The sequence below is a fragment of the Lissotriton helveticus genome, chromosome 10 (assembly GCF_964261635.1).
Source record: "Lissotriton helveticus chromosome 10, aLisHel1.1, whole genome shotgun sequence".
Classification (NCBI taxonomy): Eukaryota; Metazoa; Chordata; class Amphibia; order Caudata; family Salamandridae; genus Lissotriton; species Lissotriton helveticus.
The window spans coordinates 749,107,509-749,121,024 of record NC_136071.1 but is presented as its reverse complement, the minus strand read 5'-3'; positions in this window follow the sequence as shown (position 1 = coordinate 749,121,024).

Here is a 13,516-nt window from a genome sequence, read left to right as displayed (position 1 = left end):
GATTACTGTTGTGGTGCTTTGCTGCGAGCATATCACAGGGGTCTACTGTCATTGGGTAACCACAACTGAGAGACTACCAGTACGACTGTGTTGGCAGATTAGGCTCGGGAGAGAACTGCAGCTCTGACAGCGTCAGAGTGTGCATCGCCAACATTGTAGACCACCACGGCCCAAGTGGGATATAGCAGGTGGAAGGCCTCTAGTGCTGCAGTGTCCTGGGGGCCGCGGCTGGGGCGGTAGTAGAGTCAAACTCGTAATCGGCCCTAAATATTGACCTTTGATGTAAACGGAGGAAAAAGAGAGACAGTGATACTCATCTGGTGGCTGAATTTCAAAATGTGAAACTAGATAACCTGGATTTAAACTGGCTTCCCCTCTTGTCTAACTTATGTGATGCTAGGCAAATCATTTATTTCACAGAGCCTCCTTTATCTTTATGATCACATAGTAGTGCACTTTTAAATACTTGATTGCAGGATGTGCACTGTACAAGCCCCTCTCATATATCATGAGTGTGGAGGGCCTTTGTGAATCAGGCCTATCACTTTTAATAAATGTCTATCGATGCAGTGAAATAAAATGAGGTAAAATGCTTCCATGTATTAGAAAAACAATTTTCTTATTTAAAAATTATATCTGTACATTATGTTTGTTGCATGATTTACATGCACAGACTCTGAGAGCCAAGCCAGAGATGTGGCTCTGCTCTGGCACGGCTCACCCTATTAATTTGCAGGGGTGGTTTTTCCATAGAGGTGTAGGGGCGTTGACCCCCTGACTGCGAGCCATTACTTACATTCCCACATACATTCTGTATGCCACCAAGCTGACCTGTCTCTCCCGGCAGACAGTAGGCATACTGGTTTAATTAGTAGGTGTGGTTATTAGCAACCAGCAGCTGGGGCTGTTTAACTGAACGGCCAGGTTAACTGGTATTTTGCTTATGGCCAGCTCAACATGTGCAGTTCAGGCTTCCCCAGTCATCATTGTGAGGGAGCTGGGGAAGCAAAGGTACAGACCCATCGGTCTTGGGTGGAGCGCTATGATAGCCTGTCCCAGCCAATCTGCACACTGCTCTTATGCTGTATACTATTATAAACAGCATGACAGCAGTGCTTTCATTGGCTGTGATGCATAGGACGTAGTTTCACTTTGCCCACACAGCATGCATTGCTCGGCTCTTTCATCCTTTTCATCCAGCACTCATTGCAGGTAAATTTGAAAGAGTTGTCCTGCAACTGACAAAGAAGATCAACTGCTCATGTAAGTTTATAGTTTATTTATTATGTTCATTTATAATTCATCGTGTCTTGTGTCTTATGTCATGTAATGTTACTTATGCAAAGCTCTCCAATTTTGTTGGTCAAGTACGCTCTGTGTAAAAACTGAAAAAATAAAATAAATAAATGAAGTTAAGGTAACAGCAGCAGCAAGTACTCAATAAATGCCCTACCAATTTGAAGAGTCACCAGCCGCTTCTGTTAATTTGCCTGTGTGCGTCCTCCTCTTTTTATGACTCGAGCGTAGTACATGGGGCCAACAGTTTCTTGACAAAATTAATTCTAAAAAGTGAGGACTAGAAACATGGAGCCCTGCCAACATGCACCGATTTGACAACTCAACCTTCAAGGCTTCTTGTAGCAGAGACAAAGAGTGCATGCAGTAAAACATGCATTTCAAATAAGTAATTCCAGTGAAGGGACTCCAGACTGTAGCACTATATGCGGATGTGAATGTAATCATGATTTCCCTGGGAGAACTACTAGGCCGAGGTGTGACAGGCAAGGGCGTAGCTTCCTCCGGGGAGGGGGTGACGTGTGACACCTCTCAAATGCATTCTTGATTTGGTAGTTGGGTCTGGGCTCCCTTAGTTAGGTTTGCTAAGTCTGTGTCATGTTTTCTCATTGTTTTAATTTCATTGAGGTTTTAACTTGCAAATTTGTAGGGACCCGTTTACCAAAAAGTTGTAAATCTTCTCCTGTATAAGTGCTCCTTGAATGGGTGCAAATGTACTACTTTTTGAAATTCACAAATATTGGCAGTAGGAGGCTTGGAATGCTGTGCCATTCGGAAGTTTCTAGGCATACCACTGGCCATCTACACAAAAGATGATGATATGAATGCCTGCAAATAGTCCAATCAGTGGCAATTGAATGGGATAGCATTCCAACCCATCATTTATCATCCACTGTGACACGCTAGACAGTGGCCCACCTAATGCAAACCAGTACTGACATATTCCTCAATGGAAATATTCCATCCTGAGACCAGGTGATATCAGGCCTCAACCCTGCAGCCAATTGCTTTTTTTAACTGGTAAATTTGGGATTCATCTCCCCTCCCCAATCGTACTGTCTAAGATGCGCCTGTTATATAAACATTTGTTTGACTTCATAATATTAGTTCCATGGGCATTGCAGTGAATTTTCCCACATAACACCCATGGAATTTGACGCTGCCCCAGATTTACGAAGTGATGTAAACCTGGAAAATTGCCAACTCTGTACGCCTTCCAAGGTGAGGGGTAAAGAGGAGAAATATGTTTATTTCTCCAAGTTGTTTCTGCAGCACACGTTGAAAGAGCAAAATGCCTTGTAGGATTGTTTTTGTGCAGGAAGGTGCTTCTTCCTGCAAAAAATCAACCCTGCCTACAAGGGTGCCTCCATTGGCGCTAGGCTGCCAAAATCATCCCAGCACAGGCAGAAAGGGAAGGAATGCTCCATATAGCCTAAATACTGTGCATTCCTGCCCTTTCACTTTGGCATAGGGCAGCGCAGCATGGTGCCTTGCTGCACTGCCCTATGCCAAAATGCCATAAATGAGGCCTTACTATATTATATTTTTGACATGAAAATAAGGTAGAACATGAACAACACTACAGTTAAACTAATTGTTTAATGACAGAGGTCAATTAAAGTAGCACAAGTAATGATTGGTACACAACACAAAAAGATTTCTGTTGAACAGCTCAATACATCTGAATGGTGAAGCTGGGAAGAGCTATAGGGCCAGATGTAGGTAGGGTTTTACCGGTCGGTAACGGCCGAATTCGGCCGTTACCGACCGGTAAAAGGAATTTGAGATGTAGGGGGCAGAATCGGTAATTTTACCGTTCTGTAAATTTACCGATCTGTAATTTTACAGAATCTGTAAATATACCGGTCGGTAAATTTACAGAACGGTAAATTTACAGATTCTGTAAAATCGATATGTAGGTGGGACTCTGATGAGTCCCACAAGGCCTAAGAAATCGGTATTTTACCATCAAATTCAATTTGATGGTGAAATACCGATTCAGGTGAGCATGCAAATGTGTGCATGCACACCTGTGCCATATGGCAGGCAGACCTGCCCTTAGGGCAGGTCTGCCTGCCATATGGCCCCCGAACCTTTTTTGGGGGTGCTAGAGGGTGTCAAAGTGACACCCCCTGCACCCTTGCCAAAAATCTGTATTTACCGATCGGTAAATACCGACCTGTAATGCCCCATTCATTCCTATGGGCTTCAAAGCCCATAGGAATGAATGGAGCATTACAGGTCGGTATTTACCGAATCGGTAAATACCGACTTTTAAAGAATCGGTAAATCCACATCTGGATTTACCTACATCTCGGTACATCTATTTTACCGACTCTTAAATACCGAATCGGTAAAATTCGGTATTTAAGTGTCGGTAAAATAGATTTACCTACATCTGGCCCATAGTGAGCTATAGTGAGTGAAGAGAGTTGCACTTAATTTCTGGCATGAAGCAGCCAAATTGAAAAGAAAGATGCCACTTCTTGTGTCCGAAATCTTTATTCCGCAAAAATGTCACTCTGATCTTTAAATGGTTCAAACAAGAATGGCGTGAACAGTGGAAGTCATCATGTACAATGGGTAAAATCAACAACAGCAGTATGCATTCATTTGAAGCTCATTTTGAGAATACGCTGTGAAGCTGAAACAGCAGTACTTGTTTCAAAGATATTAAAGTTCAAGAAATATGCATAAAAAATATTTTATTTCTAGCAAATCGCTTAACTAAAATAAAGTGTGCAGGAATGAAAGTGGGCATATATGTGTATTATATAAAGAATAATGAACTATTACTAATGCTTGTTTTTAGGCTTTAGATGGTCAGAAAAGAGATGCTGACTTTGAGCTTTTGACAGTAATAAAGCTGGTCCTATGTAAAAAAAAATTAAATCCTTTAATTTATAGACATTTAATTCTATATGCATCTACAGTATGTCCTTTGAACCTAACTAATCGAAGATGGGTATGTAGTATATACACTGTTTTAATTGGTAGTTGCCGGTTGCCATATATCTATGTCATGTTTACCAAAGTTTAGACCCAACACTATCCTGTGGAAATTACTGTAAGGTCAAGGCAATCAATAGACTGGCTCCTTTTTTTTTTTTTTTGGCAGAGTTTTATATAGCGCGAACTTGACCCGAATCGGGTATCAGAGAGCTTTACAAAGTGGCAGTTACGTTACATGAGGACACACATTCATTTTTGTTAGGCACTGGAAGATTAAGTGATTTACCCAGAATCACAGGATGTTCAGCGTCATTGCCAAGACTCGAACCTAGGGGCATATTACCAAGGCCGGCGAAATTAAATTATCGCCGCTTTTGCGGCCGTTTTCGGCCGCAAAGCGGCGATAATTTCATTGCCCTATTAGCAAGCTGTCGCTAACATCAGTTAGCGACAGCTTTTAGGTGACAGCGAGAGGTTTGGGGCCCGCTTTGCATGTCAGCGATTTTTATCGCTAATGACATGCAAAGTGGGCGTACCCAACCTGTTAGTGACTGAAAGCAGTCGCTAACATCGCTATCGCCTATTATCAACACAGGTGTAGCGACCCAAAAATTCACACTAAGCACGAATATCGCTGAATACGAACGCCTGCTCAGACCAGTTCTTAGCCTGTATATCCAATGGGAGGTGGATATTCAGGCTAAGTCCCTATTAGCGATATTCACGCATTTCGCCGCCATCGCCGGATATTTTATCGATTTGGAGATAAACGTTGCTAATAGCAAGTTATCTCTGCGATAAAATCCGGCGATGCGCGGCGATAAAAAAAAATGCCGCTAAGCTTATTTAGCGATAAACATCGCTAGTTGTTGATAATATGCCCCCCAGTTCCAACAGACTCGGCCGCCCTAGCCGTTAGGCCAACTCCTCTCCCCTTTCACGGCAGATGAGGACTAATACAAAACGCTGCATAGAATTTCATGTTATGTCATTTTCAATCTACTACAAGTCACAGCTTGGAAAGTGTCTAAAGGATGAATGCGTAAAAATTAACCCAAAACTGAGTCAGTGCTCAGAAAACTTGTACGATATAATGGAGGTGAACCAATGTAAAATGAAGAGTGTGAAGAAGGGTGTCTGGTGAAAAAAATTATGGTATATCGCTCTTCAATCTCTGTCAGCCCTTCTTACACTGACCTACCAACAGTTAAGTTATGGTAATATGCCATCCCACACAACTGGATCTAGGCAAATTTTATCCAACCCTTGACCATGTATTAGTCTTACATCAGCTGTCTGGAATGATTTACAATAGGACTATCAATTTGAGATTCAAATCAAAAATAACATCTGCCTCCGACTTATCCCGATCATCTCAAGACTAGTACACCCAGACCAATTTCCCGATCCGGTTTCACAAAAAACTGCAGGCTTATCAGGGTCCTGCCAAACCACGTACAGGTGGACCCGATTTACATTAGGGATGTGTTATTCATAACAACCCCGGTATAGCTCAAGACTTTATCACGACTCAAGACGTTTAAAGAGGGACATCAGGGGAGTGTACAAAATGGCAACCGCATAGGACGTGCCTTGCGGTCTCTCCGGCCCACCGCTTCCTAAAGCATTGTTATCGCATCCCATCCACCACTTTCAAGGGTGGGGGACATGCATGCCGCATTTTCGGCACCCTGCAATTGCCTGAGGAGCCCTCGGTTGGTGGCCGCGATCCCTGTGGGTGCAGGGGAGGACCGTGTGGCTGCAAAGTGCGGAGGCCTGCGGTGGTGATACAGCGCTGCTGCCTTCTAGGAGGCTGCTGGAGGCCAGCAGGCACACCCTCCCTCAGCAGTAAGAACAGGCCACAGCATTATCGCGGGGGACACCGCCTGGCGCCCAACGTACATCGCCCTCAACCAGCTGCCCCCACTGCAGTACAGATCCAGCCTGGTGCGGGCCCTGCCTAACGTGTGGCCTGGCGGAGGGGGCCGTACCCGCGGCCATCGGTCATTGAGGCACCAGCGGCAGTAACTTAGAGACCCCGGAGAGACTAATCAGAGGACCCTGTGAACAGGGGCCCATCCACCACCAATGAAATAGCCATCTGATGAGCCCCCAGCTGAACACGGTGGGTGAGCTACGTGGAGCAGGCGATCTCGCTGCCCCCCCTGCCTGCACCCGGGGCCTTCGTGAGGCATCTGATTAGGAGCAGGAGACAGCGCATGGGAGCTAGCACTCTTGGAGAGGGGTAAGAGTACTTGCTGGACCAGCGGGGCCTCGGGTGGAGTAGCTCCTATTGCGGTGAATACCACCAAGTGGCCCAGACCACATCCCCCCCTGACTGGCTCCACAAACGGTGTTTGCGGCTCTCAACTGGCGTGGACCTGGCCTCAAGTATGGCCTGTTAGACAGGGCCGTGACTGTGCAAGACGTGCCCGGAGGCGCCGGCGTTACAACCAAAGGAGAGACCCCTAGGCCCGCGAAAGCATAACTGGTGGGGTCTGGCAGCCACCGTTTCACAACGCTCTGCGGGGACGACCGCCATCCGAGCCTATGGCTGCATGCGGTGAGTGAGCGGTGTGGGTCCGGGGCGAACCTGCTGCTCCCCTCTATCCCTGAGGCGCAGCACATAAGTTTGCCTCTACCTGGCAGCAAAAACACCCACGATAGTGCTGGCAACCTTGGAACAGAGTAGTGGCACCTGCTGGGGCCAGTGGGACACTGAGTGGAGGAATTACCACAGCAGGAGCCTTCATGTCACCGCACGCTGAGCGGAGCTGCGGGCGGTGTCCGTGGGGATCTCCTGTTGGCGCAGTGGGCAGCTTTGTTGAAGCGGGCAGAGATTTTGAATGCCCCAGCCCAGTGAAGCCTTGACCATCGGCCCCTGGACCCTGTGCCCCTACGCTCCAAGCCCCTTCACTGCCACAGAGGTGTTTGGCCCTGGAAGGGAGAGATACTTACCTTGATGGTGGGAGCCCATCAGACGGAAGCAAACAACACACGGACCCATATGGTGAATGCACGGCCCAGGAAAGATCGTTCTGTGAAAGACATGCTGCAAGCCAAGGCCGCGAGTCAGAGGGCAGACACAACGGTGGGATCGCCTGATGGAGCAGATGCACCGGCCACGAAGGCCTTCATGACGTCGCTCTTCCCGGCGCTGAAAGAAGACCTCCAGGAACTCATAGACCAGTTGGAGGTGGATCTTCAGGAGGTCCTCCGCGATGTCTTGGAGATTGGGGACCGAGTTGCGACTTTGGAGGAGCACGAGAATGTGAACATCTGAGGGAGAAAGGGATGGGGGCATCCCTTCCGCATCATTTTCAAATTTGAAGGCAAGCTGCGCCAACTGTGATCTCTGCGACAGGCCGCCGACCTCTTGGGCCTTCATTCTCCGGCCCGCCCGTCAACAAACGGCAGCTACCACTTGCAGCAACAGACCAGGCCACTGGCAAGTTGTGGGCAAGTCCTCCCCATCTCCTCATGGGCCAGACGCGGCGACAAGAGTGAAAGAAAGGGAAGATGTTTTGGCCTCACTGTCTGCCAGCCCTGCACACTCGTCCCCCGCCTGACACCAACTTTGGGATCCTCACTGCGGCAGGGCCGGAGGGCCGTTGCCTCTTTGCTCTCATGGACCTGAAACGACATCATAGCCCCGAACCGTGTCACTTTGACGGACCTTTGTCAACCCCGCACTGTTGCGTCTACTCCGCATTTGGTTCTAATGCAGACTGGCCTAGGACCAGTCTTACTTTGTTTTTGAAACTATTGTAGTCTTGTTCTTGGGGTTGTTTTTTTTTGGGATAGGGTGGGGCCTCTCCCCAGTGAGTCTTTTTTTCTGTTACTCGCACCACGGCCTTGCGCTACTGACCACTCTCGTCCTTGGAGCTCCTTCTGGCATCCTGCTCCCATGGAGCTGCCAGTAGCTTACTTGATCCCCTACTTCCCAACTGGATCTTAAAGTAGTTCGTTTTAACGCCCAAGGTCTTAATAATCCCATTAAGTGGAAGGTGCTTTTTTCCTTGCTTGAGAACTCTTGGGCGAGATTTGTCTTATCCAAGAAACCCATCTGCTCCCTTCTGACACGCACCGTATGCTTCATGGTCACTTTCCATATCAGATTTGCCCCTCTGGGAACAGTAAACGGGGAGGGGTCGCTATCCTATTGTCCTATTGTCCTATTGTCCAAGCATTTCAAATGTTCAGTGGTGGGACCTGTCACAGAGATCATGGGGCGCCTATTAGCTTTGCGCTTCTGCTTGGGTGCCTTTTCCTGCACTGTTGCTTCCATCTATTCCCCTAATGACAGTCCAGAGAGGTTCTTGTTAGATGCATGTGCTGACGTAGAGCACACCCCAGATCCTACAGTGGTGGTAGGGGGTGACCTCAACTTAGTGATGGATGCGGGGCTGGATCGCTTTGGTTCCCGAACTGGGGGCACGGGTGCTCTGTCAGCGAGGGGAAGAGACTGGCTGCAGGAGGTAGGGATTAAGGATGCCTGGCGCTGCTAACACCCTGTAAAGCGGCATTTTTCTTACTACTCAGCCGCACATAAGACATATGCCTGTCTTGACCATTTCCTCATCACTCCAGCTGCTTGGGCATACGTCACAGATTCTACTATAAAAGCCCGGGCCATATGTGGCCACACACATATTACCCTGACCTTCTGCCTCCCCCTGTGTCATCTTCCCTCACCCCGCGCTGGTGACTGAGAGACTCACTACAACGGTCTCTGGATATGGTGTCCGACATTAGGCGTTGTCTGACAGACTATATAACATCCAACGATGGGGGCTCCACACCACTCTTCTCGGTATGGGAAGCACTGAAATTGGTCACGAGAGGGGCTTTTATTGCCAAGTAAGCCTACGAGAATAAGGTCAGGCGGACCAAGCGTGCAGAGCTCAAAGCTGCCATTAGAGAATTGAAAGCCATTCATAAACTAACTGGTGCTCCCAGAATCTACCGCAGCTGGAAAAAGAGAGCCTCCAGCTCCGGCGTGTCGATCTCGATTGGGCTGAGCATGCAGTGGTCCGCTTGAAACACAAATATTTTGTTGGCTCCAATAAGGGCAGCCGCATGTTGGCTCACTGCCTGCACAGCCAGCAAGAGGCGTACTCTGTTAAAACGCTTTGGGGTGAGGGTGGTCAACCAATAACTGACGATGCCGGAATAGTGTTGGCCTTCTGATCGTTCTACCAAACCCTCTACACGGCGGATACCTCTATGTATCCTGACCCTAGTGAATATCGGAAAGGTGCTGCGGTGACCCCTCTGCCAGAAGGTGAAGCTGAAGCCCTAGAACCTCCTATTCGTATTGATGAAGTGATTTCTGCTATCCCCCGGCTGAAAGTTAAGAAGTCTAGATGGCTCCAGCACTCTCTTCTAAAAAACCTTTTGCGCTGAACATGCCCCATTGTTCACCTGTCTGTTTAATTCCTTCGCTGGTACCGGGTCCCTCACAACCTCCATGCTACAGGCCTCTATCTCGGTCATCCACAAACTTTGCAGTTCTTAACGGCCGATCTCCCTGTTGAGCGACCCAAGAAGGAGTAGGGTCTCGCCGTCCCTAACATCACCTGATAATTCCAAGCTTCACTCTTACATTACCTGAGAGAATGGAATTGTCCAACTGACAAAGAAATACTGGGTCTTCATGGACCAGACAGTAGCAGGCCATCATATCTGGCGGGACTCCTGGCTGCCGAAACCGGCACACACCTGGGGACTATATTCCTTGCCGGTCAGGCGCCTCACAATGCTCGCATGGGACAGGGTTTCTTAGAAGGCTAACTTAACTACATTTCCCTCACCCCTGACCCCGCTTTTTCAAACCCCGCCTTCCCACCAGGGATGGACAATAAGCTTGCAGCACGCTGGGTAGCAGAGGGTTGTAAATGCCTAGGGCTCCTGCTTGACCTTCAAGGTCTTATCCCCTTTAAAGAACTACTATTGGACTATAATCTCCCCGCCACTGATCTCTTTTTGCACTCCCAATTGACGCACTGGATCTCTGGGACCCAGACGCGCTCCCTAGCTTTCCGACCGATGAGGCCATTTGAGAAGTGGCTAATTAGCAAAAAAGACAACCAAAGTCTTATCTCTGAAATATACTCCTTTCTTACCAAGGCCATCCCAAGGGCTCGCACTGCTGGACAGAAACGTTGGGAGGAGGAATTGGGGTGGGCATTGTTTGACAAGGAGTGGGAGGATATTTTCTATCGATCTCACCACACCACACATTCCACGGGTCATGATGAAACGGCTTTCAAGATTGCATCATATTGGTACTACACCCCTGATCTACTAACCAAACGGTAACCCCACGGTGATGGCCTTTGCTGGTGGGGCTGTGAAAGCCCCAGAACACTACTCCACTTACTATGGCATTGCCCAAAGCTTACTCGCTACTGGGAAAGGATCTTGGGTGACATTGATCTGGCTTTCAACACCTACAGTCCCAGGCTCCCTGCTTACACTCTCTTAGGCTTACCCAATGCACTAACCTTTCCCTTGCACTATACTAGAGGGAGGCAGATGGCGCTTTTGTGTCCAGGTGTGGTCTTGCTCACTCCTTAAGTCTGTCAATTGCTGGTTCTACACGGAATATGCAATTCATTTGGGATTGTGGATAATTGGTGCTTTTGTAACCATAAACACTAGACGACACAATCTACATAATCTACCTTAAAAAATTCTGATTTATGGCCCTTGTAGAACTAAAACATTATTAAATACAAATTATGACACAACTAAACATAACTGTGCACATCATCTGTCTTGGCCGATATCATGGAAGGCATTATACAATACAAATATATTTTACATTTACATGATTTTAGCACCAACCCACATGTGAGAGTATCCATAATTCCAAAATGTATGAGTATCTCAAGAAAAAGAGAAATATGCTGAAATGTTTTAGAGCGCTTGGGCCCTCAATATTTATGGCCCGGATAGAGGGACAGATTTTTCCTACCTCTGAAGTTAACAATCCCAAGGGTGTTGGTAACACTGGGGGTACGGAAAATCAGGCCCATTACAAGTCGAGCTCTGAGGGTTTAGTTGGGATTGAGGAATAGCTGGGGTGTCTGCAATTTAGGATATGATTCCCCAGGAAACTCCTCATTTTAGGACGAAGTTTAACCCAGGAAGTTCAGCTGTTTATAGCTGCCAAAATAGCTGGATGAAAATTATGAGATCTGAGGTGTATCCGCAGATCTCATAACTCTGATGGGGCCGGCAAATCTTGTCACCGAGCCCCTCAAAATTAAGAGGCTGTTTGTAAAGAAATTCCTGTTTGGAACAATTCCATAAAAGAAATATATCATGCTACGGAGACAAGCCCATAGCATATGCCTAATAATTTTAACACAGTTCAAAAATCACAAAGGGCACTGGGCCGGAAACCAAAGTTGATCAGTTTCACACAGGCTAACAGACAAGTACAGGCCAAGAAAAGAATGTAAATTAAATGCCCTCTGTTAGACCTGGTATCTTTGGCGTGATTACCCCTGTCTTTTTGCCTCTTCCTCCTGTATTTTTGACGCTGTGCTGGATTTTGTTTTTGCTGGTTTAGATGCTTTGGGCAATTTGCCACTGCTGATTAGTGTCAAAGTGCAAGTGCTTCCTGTGTAAATTTTTACTGTAATTGGTTATCCATGATTGGCATATTTGTATCACCAAGAAGACCCGAGTAAAGTGCACTGAGTGAGCCAGGGCTGGTGAAACAAATGCTACTAGTGGGCCTGCAGCACTAATTGTGCCACCCACATGAGTAGCCCAAAAATGGTGTCTCAGGCCTGCCACCGCAGTGCCTGTGTGCAGTCTGTGAACTGCCATGTCCTCCTGGTCAGTGTCCCCACTGACCAGGCCTAACCCTTCCCTTTCTGTACACATTGGTCACCCCTATGGAAGACCCAAGGTACCCCCTTGGGCAGGGTGCAGTGTATGTGAAAGGTAGAGCATGTACCAGTGCAGGTGACATGCTCTGGTAGTGAATTACAGCCATTTTCGTTTTTCACTATTGTAAGGCTATCTTGCCCAGAGGCTATCATGGGAAATGCTGGCTACAGTGGTTACCTGCATATCTTCCCATAGGAGCAAGACAGGACATTAAAGTCTGGTATCCCTGAACTCAGACTTTAATAAGACATCTTTTAGGAAAGGTGCTTTTTAAATCCTGTGTTTGAGAACAGCACTTTTAGAAAGTTACTGTTCTCTTTTCTGACCTTTCTGTGTGCCTTGGCCTGTTTGTGAATTGACTGTCTGGTTTGTGAGTGGCAGGGGCCGGGTGGCTCCCAGAGGCTGGGTGGGCCCTCACTGGGCTGAATAGCTCCATCTGCATCTAGAGTGGTGGGAGGGTGTAGCACCTGGGCCTGAATAGGGCTGTGCCTGCCTTCCACAATGCTGGCTCCACCTCCTGCTGGGCGGCTGATGACCCTGCTCCTCTCTCTGAAAGGAAAGGAGAGGCCAGGAAAACAAAGTGCTTAAGGAACACCCATAACTGGTTCAGACCGGGCTCAGAGCCCTCCTGCACTAAGGGAAAAAAGACTTTTAGGGGTATAAGTATAGGACCCCAGACCTCAGGAAATTAGATCATCCTGGAATCAGGAAGGAACCTCCGTCAAGGAGAAAGCTGGAAGACTGAAGAAGGAAGGCTGTCCTGATGTTACTTTGCTGGACTGACCTGCAGTTGCTTTGCTGCCAAGGAGAGGGCAAGGACTTTGCTTTGTGCTGTGTCCCCTTGATTGAGGGAATCTTCAAGGGCCTGAAGAAGAGCTGGCTCCCTGTTAAGAAGTCCCAGGAACAAAAGGACTCTGCTGAGAGAGTTCTGTCCTTCCTAGAGTGCTTGGGCCAGTTGCGGTGCCTCCGGAAGTTGTACCTGTGTTGGGAAGCTGGAAACCAAGATTTTAAAGACTTCCTGCAAGTTTTAACGCATCGCTCGCTTGCAGAGCGCATCCCCGTCAGTGTGAGGAAATTCCCGCTGCCGCGAAGGCCGAAATCGTTGCAGCGCCTGTTGACGCTGCCAGAGTCGTCGCATCCTTCGCTTGGGGGACGCACCAGTCCGGTGCGAGAAGATTACCATCACTGCGAGTATCATCACAGAGCCTGTCGTCACTGGGTAAGATCGTCGCACTGTTTGCTTGCGGACCGCATCACGTCGCTGCGAGAGTCATCGCAGAGCCATCGCATCGAGAGGCCGCGAGAGGAGAAGATCGACGCTGAGCCGCGCATCTTCACCGCACCGGAGATCGTCACCACCCCA